Raw genomic sequence first — 8,694 nt, 5'->3', positions numbered from 1 at the left:
AGGAAAATATGTAGGGCAGAGCCATAGTACGTTCTTTCCGCTCCTGACTGAATTTGATTCATTCTCAACACACAGTCTGGTTTTCAGTTGACTCCTTGCACACTCTGGTTTGTGTAGACTGTGCTTAGTCATCTCCAATCTTAATGCTTCCTATGAAAAATACATAAGAATGAAAGCATTTTGTATCCATGCTAAAATGAGTGAATATGGAACCATTCGGGGTCCACCCAGATCTTCAGGAGGATATTCTGGATAATTACACAGTCTCAGCATCTGAGACTGAACAAAGTAAGCAGGCCTCCAAAACAGAAAAAAAAAAATCCTTCTTGCGGTCAGGCCATTCCAGACTAAAACAAAACCCTCCCAAATTCTTATTGCAATAAGTATAATATATCAAGATAGAGATTTATGACATAATGAAGCAAATAAAAAATAGAACATTATTGTCTTTTCATTTAATTCAAGATTAATTGAGATTGATTTGCTTTTAGCCTTTAAGTGAATGCTGGTGATCTTAGGTTTATGTGACCAATTGTGGACTTACTGAAATGATAATCAGTGTATGAATCTCAGTTTTTCTTGATATTGACATATGCATATATTTTTGAGAAGTTCTATATAATTCATGGATTACTACCCTTTCCTCCCACAGGTAAATGATAAATTTCTTCTTGAATTGAAGTGGAAACAAAGGCCCACTTCTAGCCAATCAAAGGTACTGTGGAACAGATTTGATTTGATCTCCTAATGATCTAGAGAACCAGCTTGATTATTGTCTTGATTCTTCACCTGAATTCATTTTAAAAGCTACATAATGGTTTATAACTTCTTGTTCTAGGAAAAAAATGAGGAAAAGGACATTGTATATCTCCTCCTTTTTATTTATTCTAGAATAGTTATTTAGATGTCATGTTTACTGCTAGTATTACCTTTTAGAAATATTACTTACCAGTTTTAGTTAAATTTCCATCTATTAGAAGTAAAGATAGAACAGTTTTTACCCCATGATGGAAATGAAAAACTGTGGCTGTTAATGTCTTTTAGCCGAATAACTATGCTTATTATCATGCTTTAGCTGAACTCACTGGAACAGATATAATGTCTGACTTTAGCTGTGTCTACAGAATGGCAGTATATGCAGATCATTTGCTGGAAAACAATTGCAGATGGTTTGAGTTTTCTTATAAATAGTAAAATATATTATTAAGGGAGGCTGCTACTTGATATTTATGAACTTCACCTGATCAACTGGATCTGGGATCGTAGAATGCAGATGTACCCTTGGGTTTCCAACACTCTCCCTCTCTCTCTCTCTCTCTTGTTTCTAGTTGAATATTTTTGTTTATGTTACTTGGGAAAGATCGCCACCATATTATGAAGCATCATTACTGAATCTAAATGATGCCCAATTAGGATGGAGGCATGAAAGGTAAATGAGAATATTGACAAGAGAAATTCAGCAAGCTTAGTAGGCAGTATAGGAAGAGACCTTAATCAATGCATTGGGTCTATTTAATCATAATCAGAGATGGTAATTGACTTGGATGCAGGCTACTAAGTGCTTGGCACGGATCTGGAAAACATAATGCGGAACAAAGACAGACTGGAAATTTCTCCGTGGGCCCTAGACTAGGGATCACATTTCTTCTTTGACAAAACTACATATCAGTCTGATGTCTTTTCTCTTGGGCTACCTGGACACCCTTCTCTAGTGTAAATGAATGCATGTGGATAGCTGGTAGTATCCATTCATGATATTTTCTGTGCCATCTAGACATGTCGTAGAGGTGGTGCGTAGTAGTTTAGTGACTAAAACTGATCAAATGCTATCACTGGATTTGAATTGATCAATGGAGACTAGTGTGCTCTGACAGCCAAAGTGCCAAAATTAGCTGTGCTGTGGCTGGGTTTGTTGAACTTCCACATGTCAAGGCAGTCTAGGTGGTTGGGTCTGACAAAGGCACGAGTTACTGCATGCCCTTTGGGTTCTGAGCTTGTGCTGGTCAGTATCATACTGAGGCGCATCCCTAGTGTCCTAGCTAGTGAGTCTGAGCTGTGATAATGGCACCATTGGCAGATCCTTTAGGATCTTTTGTTAAGTGCTCTTTGACCTGCTTTAGATGAGTAAGTGCTTTGATCCCTAAACTGCTCCAACTCTGCTGCTACTACTGCATATTCTTGAGAATATATCAGAGGTGGAGGCAACCTTTAGTCCTATAGTCACACCTTTCACCACCAGGCCAAACATGATTCATTACTTTATTTCACCAGGGGTTGCGATGTTTTGGAAACTCTAGAGGTATGTGTACTTGTATCTCAACATTAGGTCTTATCTACTCTACTGCAAGGTCCCATGGACCAGATTAGTGGTTCTTGAGTCCCTTCCACTCCTTGACAGAGTTTTCTCATTGGTAGAACCCTGCCCAACCTGTGTCTTCTATTCAAGCTGTTGAGGTGGGCAAAGGGACTTTGTGAGGTTCCTTGAGTGATCGATAACTCTATCCTGATTGGGGGGAGTGGTAACCTAGCAAGGGCATTGGCAAAACTTTCTTACCTGCTCTGTGGGCATTGGAATCTGGAGTGCATCCTGATCTAATTTAATCCCATAGAAGTGAGAATCCATTAGTTATTTCACTTAATCTACTAACCTAAATTCCATACAATAACTTTTTTTTTGAATTTTTATTTTTTTTTATACAGCAGGTTCTTATTAGCCATCCATTTTATACACATCAGTGTATACATGTCAATCCCAATCTCCCAGTTCATCACACTACCACCCCCACTTTCCCCTCTTGGTGTCCATTCGTTTGTTCTTTACATCTGTGTCTCAATTTCTGCCCTGCAAACTGCTTCATCTGTACCATTTTTCTAGGTTCCACATATATGCATTAATATATGATATTTGTTTTTCTCTTTCTGACTTACTTCACTCTGTATGACAGTCTCTAGATCCATCCACGTCTCAACAAATGACCCAATTTCTTCCCTTCTTATGGCTGAGTAATATTCCATTGTATATCTGTACCACATTTTCTTTATCCATTCGTCTGTCGGTGGACATTTAGGTTGCTTCCATGACCTGGCTATTCCGTACAATAACTTTTGTGGTCTGGAGAATCAGCCTGTTAGAAAAGTGACCTGGACCCCTCAACCATTGTGTCCTCTTGCCTTGCTACTTTTATTTACTTCCAAACATTTGTTCCATGCTCACTGTATTTCAGTTATTTAAAAATAAGTATACATGTGTATGTATATATTTGAGAATAATATTTCAAACTGGGAAAAATCTTAGTTTCCATCTGTGTCAAACATTGAGTAAAAGGTACCACTGGTATGAGATGCCATAATTATGAGGATATTTATTGGGAATCAATTATGTGTCACACTGTTGTTAGTCTGATGAAAACATGTGGGCAAAAATATATACCTTGACAGAGCTTACATTCTGTCTAGGTGAGTCAGGGTGGGGCAGGTGATAAACAAAATATATAAGTAAAATGTGTGGTATGTTGGATGGTTGATAAATGTTATTGAAAAAATAAAGCAGAGGAGGCCTCACTGAGAAGGTGACATTTGAGCAAACGCCTGAAGGATGTAAAGGAATAGAGAGCATCCCTGGCAGAGGGAACTGCAAATGAATTCCAAGAGTGAGGCTAGTGTATTGACAGTAAAGCAAGGCATGGCATGTGCAAAGGGAGAGACTTGTAGGAGATGAGGTCTGAGGAATAATGGGGGAGGTATAGGTCAGAGAGGATTTGACTGTTTCTGTGGACTTAGTTGATGTATTTGAGTCTGTTAACCCACTTGGAATAATGTAGCAATTTTCTTGAAGGATTGGCTGCCCAGGGAAATTTACAAATAAAATTTCTAATGTCCATAAAATTATTCCATATACCAGCATCTCTATACTGACATGTTTAGAAGGGCACAGATGGCAAGTGAATAGCCAGTCCCATTGTGGGGAAGAATGAAGCCAAGGTAGGCAGAACTCCTCATCAAGATGGTTTAGTAGATAGTATTTTACCTTGTCTTCAGAAAACTGTGACTTAGCAAATGAACAAGAACAGCTGCTCGTGAGTTTGCCAGTATAAAAATGTTTAAGAAGGTTTCACTTTTTAAAAAGCTTGCTATTTTTTTGCTTTTTTGAGACATATCTAGTATTTATTATTTTTCAACTTGAAATAATAAATAGGACAGATGATTTTGGGTGACAATCTCAAAATAATTTGAGAACAGTTTTTGGAGGAAAAATTAAATATTTGGTGATAATGTTATATAGATAGCTAGATGGATGGATGGATAGATACAGAGATAGATAGATAATAGACAAAGCCCTGCTTGCCTTTTATCAGTCTAAATGAAATCATAACCGCTGGATAAAATATGTGTTAGATTTACTCCTCAAATGGTTGGCCTTCTGACAGCATTACTTTAAGCCAACAGGTAACATCTTGACATTCTAAAGTAAGAGAGATACAGCTTCTCTCTTTCATGGCATTGCTCGTTCCCAAAACTGAATTTCGTCTCCTGTGTTCCCATTATCATCTTGATATGATTCGTGGTGGCCTCTTAGATTGCTTCAAGGGAGGTGGATAATTTCATGTACTTTTATTAAAAAAAAACAAACAAAAAACCCTTTTCTACTCCAGCAGGGTTTTTAACTGGGATTACCATATAGTGGGTCTATAGAGAGGCTTTAGTGGTTCTCTTTACCCCTTGATATCATATGCATGCATTTATGTATGTCCTCATGTATATTGTTCTGAGGAAATAATTCTAACCCTCATCAAATTCTTAAAGAGATCTGTCATCTGAAAAACATTAATATCACTTGTTTAATAGAAGACATTTTAGTGGGTATTGTGTGGCAGTAAGACACCACATGAGGTGTCCACACAGGAAAAAGCATGGTTGGGGTACTGAGCGTGTTCGTATCAATTAGCAGGCTTGAGAGGCTCTATACCAACCACATTACTAAGGAAATAATCCAAGGAGGAAACTTTCAAAGGAAAAAATAAGATGAGGTTTCCAGGGACTGATGAATTCACTTATGGACCCAATTCTTGAACAAAGATAGATGGAAGGAGGATGAGTTTTGAGCTGCTCTTTGCCATTTATTGCCCTCCCAACTTGGAAGTATGTCCTGTCTTGGGGTAACTGTTCAAACATCTTCTTTAGGACCATATCCTGCATTGGATTAGAGAGAGCATATTTGAGGACATAGGACACATGGTGGTTTCTGTTGTGAAGAGTTGTAGAACAGGAACAGCTCTTGTGTAGAAAGGGAAAGAGAAGGCTTCATATTAGAGACTTAAAAAAAATTCATATACCATTTTGGTGAGGTCCTGGTGGACATCAAAAAGAGATAATTTTAAGGTTTAAGAAATCTAAACTATCCTTATAAGGATCTCTAAGGGGATTAAAAGACAGGGCAAGAGGAGAAAATCTCACTGATGGTAGACCAAGAGAAAGTGCATATTTCACCACCACCTTCTAGTTGAGAGGCTTAGAAACTTGGCGGGGACTTGGACTGGACATGTTGTCCAATACAGATAAGTATGAATTCCCTTGGTAGGTTGGAGGAATTACAGCAGCATGTAGCATGTTTTACACAGTAGCTCTCCAGATGTGGGTGTTAGGGAGAGCAAATAGTAATAGCTGGTCTAAAACATGAGGTATAATGAAAATATTTTATGACCAGTTTGCAAAGTTTATGTAAAAGCAATAATAAGGGTGGTCAGCAATGGTGACAAAGAATTTACTTTCCTAAAGTCTTGCTGGGGGTGATATAAATGCTGAAGACTGTAGATTCTTAAAGTTTCAAAGAAGACTGACTGAAAGGAAAAAAAAAGCAGCTATAATAAAAGGAGGAAATCTATAGGAAACTTTAGTCTAATATTTTTAACTCATTTCAACAAATACATTATATGCGCTGAGGAGGGTATAAGGATGAATAAGAAATATTTGTATTTTCAGGGAGCTTCCAATATACTTACACAGTTGAGAGCAAACACTGTAGTAGTGTAGATTACAGTACGATATACAGGAATAGCATGCACAGAGCCCTTTGCTAGGGGCTATAGGGGATGCAGAGATGAATTCTCATCTTGAGGAGCTTAGCTTATACCAGTGAGGGGAGTTAACGTCATGCATACAACTAAGCTCCACATAAGCAAGTATGTATTAACTGCCACTAGAGACAATGGTATCTGTGTTCAGAGAAGGTGAGCTCCTATATGATTAAGGGAAATAGGAGAAGGCTTCAGAGAGGAGGTGATATTTACAGTGGACTTGGAAGGATGTATAGAACTTTGTCAGGCTACTAGATGTGTTCAAAAGGAATAGATACATAAGTGTGGTAGGAATCATTTTGGTTTGGTCACAGAACACTTGTATGTATGAGTAAGATATGAGTGAAAAATAATCAGTGGTATCTCATTCTCTGGCCTTTTATAGAAAACTGTAGATAATTACCCTTTTAGAGGCATGGAGAGGACTCAGATAATCCTTCCGACTCTATAACCCGGGGATCTTCTAAGCCTGCACCCAAGGAAAGTAAACACCTGTTTATTTAAAATAAAATGTATAACCATACCTAAAAAGACTGGGAAAGTCTTATAAAAGCCTCTATTAGTGATAATAGTATCACTATTTAGTATTTTACCAAATTCTCTGAAGAACCTTATGAGTAATGAATAATCATCCTCACTTTTCAGATGAAAAAAGGCTCAGAGCAATTGTCTCAGGTTCACACAGCTCTTAAGTGGCAGAGCTAGGACTCCATACTATGTCCAACTAATTCCAAAGACTGTTTTCTTAACCACTACTCAGTACCATGTTATTACTTTTTTACTGGAAGCATAGCATACAGAGTGATTGTGTAGGAGTTCCTATTTGTCAGCAGTGAAATCCCCTCTAGCTAATGGAAGTAGAAAAGTAATTCGTTAAAGGCAATTGGCCAGCTCACAGAATCTCCAGGAGGGCCAGGGAGTCAAATTTGAAGGCTATGCATCCAAAAAGCATGCCCGGTCCCACTGCTGCACTGATTTAGTGGAGACCCCATGACTTCTGGCTGTGCACACAGCTTTGCACGGGGTGCTGCTAGCAGTGTTGGGGGGGAGGGTGCCACAGCTGGGACCTAGACCACTGCTGCTCCTGAATGCTGGATATTGCAATGCTTCTTGTGGCAGAATAAGTTCCACGTGCTATCTCCTTCCTCATTTCACTGTCTTGAAGTTGTGTATGGGTATGTCTAATTGGCAGACCCTAAGTCATATGTCGTGACAAATTACAAAGGAATCTGGAAAACAAGTGTCTAGCTTGTAACTTGGGGAGGAGAGTCATAAATTAAGAAATTCCCCATATAGGAAGGATTTTCAAAGCGTTCTGGAGAACTGAAAATCAGTGGCCAGTAGAGATTCATTTTGTGTAAGATTCTAGCATTTACGTAAATTGTTCTTTGTCTGGAGTTCCCATCAGCCCTTTACTTCCTTGTATTCAGAAGGTGACCTTCCCAGCATCTCAATTCAAACACCATGCCAGCAGTGACCCAGGCAGTAAAAAATATATCACTGAATTAATTTAGTAGAAACACTAAAACATTCGTGGTCTTAAAATTTTAACAGAAGCCTGTGTTTTCTCCATTAAAAAAATTAATCGGGTAGGATGTCTTTAATCAAAAGACAAGTCAACTGGGTCACACAAAAGACCAAATAATGGCATTGTAACTTTACAAACTCTCTGCCTTTTGGTTGCTTTTTATAAGCCTGAAAAAAATATCAAAAGCAGTAAAGACATATTATTTCTGTCAGTAGTCCTTTTCATAAAATATTGTGAAAACAGCCTCTTTAAGAAGGAAGCAACATACTGAGCAGCAAGCCTCAGTCACAGGAAGTTCATTTTTTCTTTGGCTTACAGCCCAATGCCATCAGAACTAATTAAAAACAGAGCCACGCTGGTATGGGGCTCAGTGTTTGGGTTTTACAATAACAGAGTCGCAAAGCAGGGGGATGTCTAATGAGAATAGTTTCTGAGTTTGTTTTGTAGCATTGGGCAACTATGTCAATTACTGGAACTGCAGCTCAGGGCCAGCACCCATGCTGGGATGTGAGAGAGTCTTATTGCCTTACAGATTGAGCTTCCACTTTGATACATGTGATATGCATGTCACTTGTATACTGGTGCCGCTCCTTGGCTGCAGACTATATCAGAGGAGGCTAATGCCACCTTGCTCCTCTTGTCTGAGGCCAGATCAAATGTTACCAGGCCTGGATTTCATCTGCATCATTAGCTATGCTCCAGTTAAAACATGAAGCATGTCTTCTGGTTGGGAAATGATTGGAGATGAAGGCTGTGACTTACACAGCCATATGTAATGAGCTGCTGGAGAATTAATGTGGAATGGGAGAGGGGGCAGAGAAAGACATACATGCCAAGGTAACGAGAGAAGAACAAAGCAGTATGGCCGATTTCTAGGTAATTCAGGGCTAAAGTATCTCCCTTGCTTTATGTTATGTGTAATAGTAATAAAAACAAGATATTTTTGTTTCTTTTTTCCTTTTTTTCCCCCACTTTGGTTAAAGAATAAAAAACTCATTCTCCCCCATGCCCTTCGGGGGTGGGGGGAAGAACCTTTATCTTGTGTGTGTGTGTGTGTGTGTGTGTGTGTGTGTGTGTGTGTGTGTGTGTGTG

At 38.7% G+C, this 8,694-nt stretch overlaps 1 long non-coding RNA gene across 1 annotated transcript in view; it reads left to right on the top strand.

The window, feature by feature from the left end:
- The first annotated feature begins 660 nt into the window (after nt 1-660).
- Nucleotides 661-8,694, top strand: part of LOC114907115 — a 123,608-nt gene continuing 115,574 nt past the window's right edge. The window contains exon 1 of the long non-coding RNA XR_003796635.1: nt 661-715. This is a non-coding gene — a long non-coding RNA (uncharacterized LOC114907115). The remainder of the gene's footprint in view (nt 716-8,694) is intronic.

Source organism: Monodon monoceros, unplaced genomic scaffold (genome assembly GCF_005190385.1).
Source record: "Monodon monoceros isolate NGI ecotype Baffin Bay Population unplaced genomic scaffold, NGI_Narwhal_1 Super_Scaffold_3, whole genome shotgun sequence".
Classification (NCBI taxonomy): Eukaryota; Metazoa; Chordata; class Mammalia; order Artiodactyla; family Monodontidae; genus Monodon; species Monodon monoceros.
The sequence above is the reverse complement of the archived record's forward strand: the minus strand, read 5'-3'. Positions and strand labels throughout refer to the sequence as shown.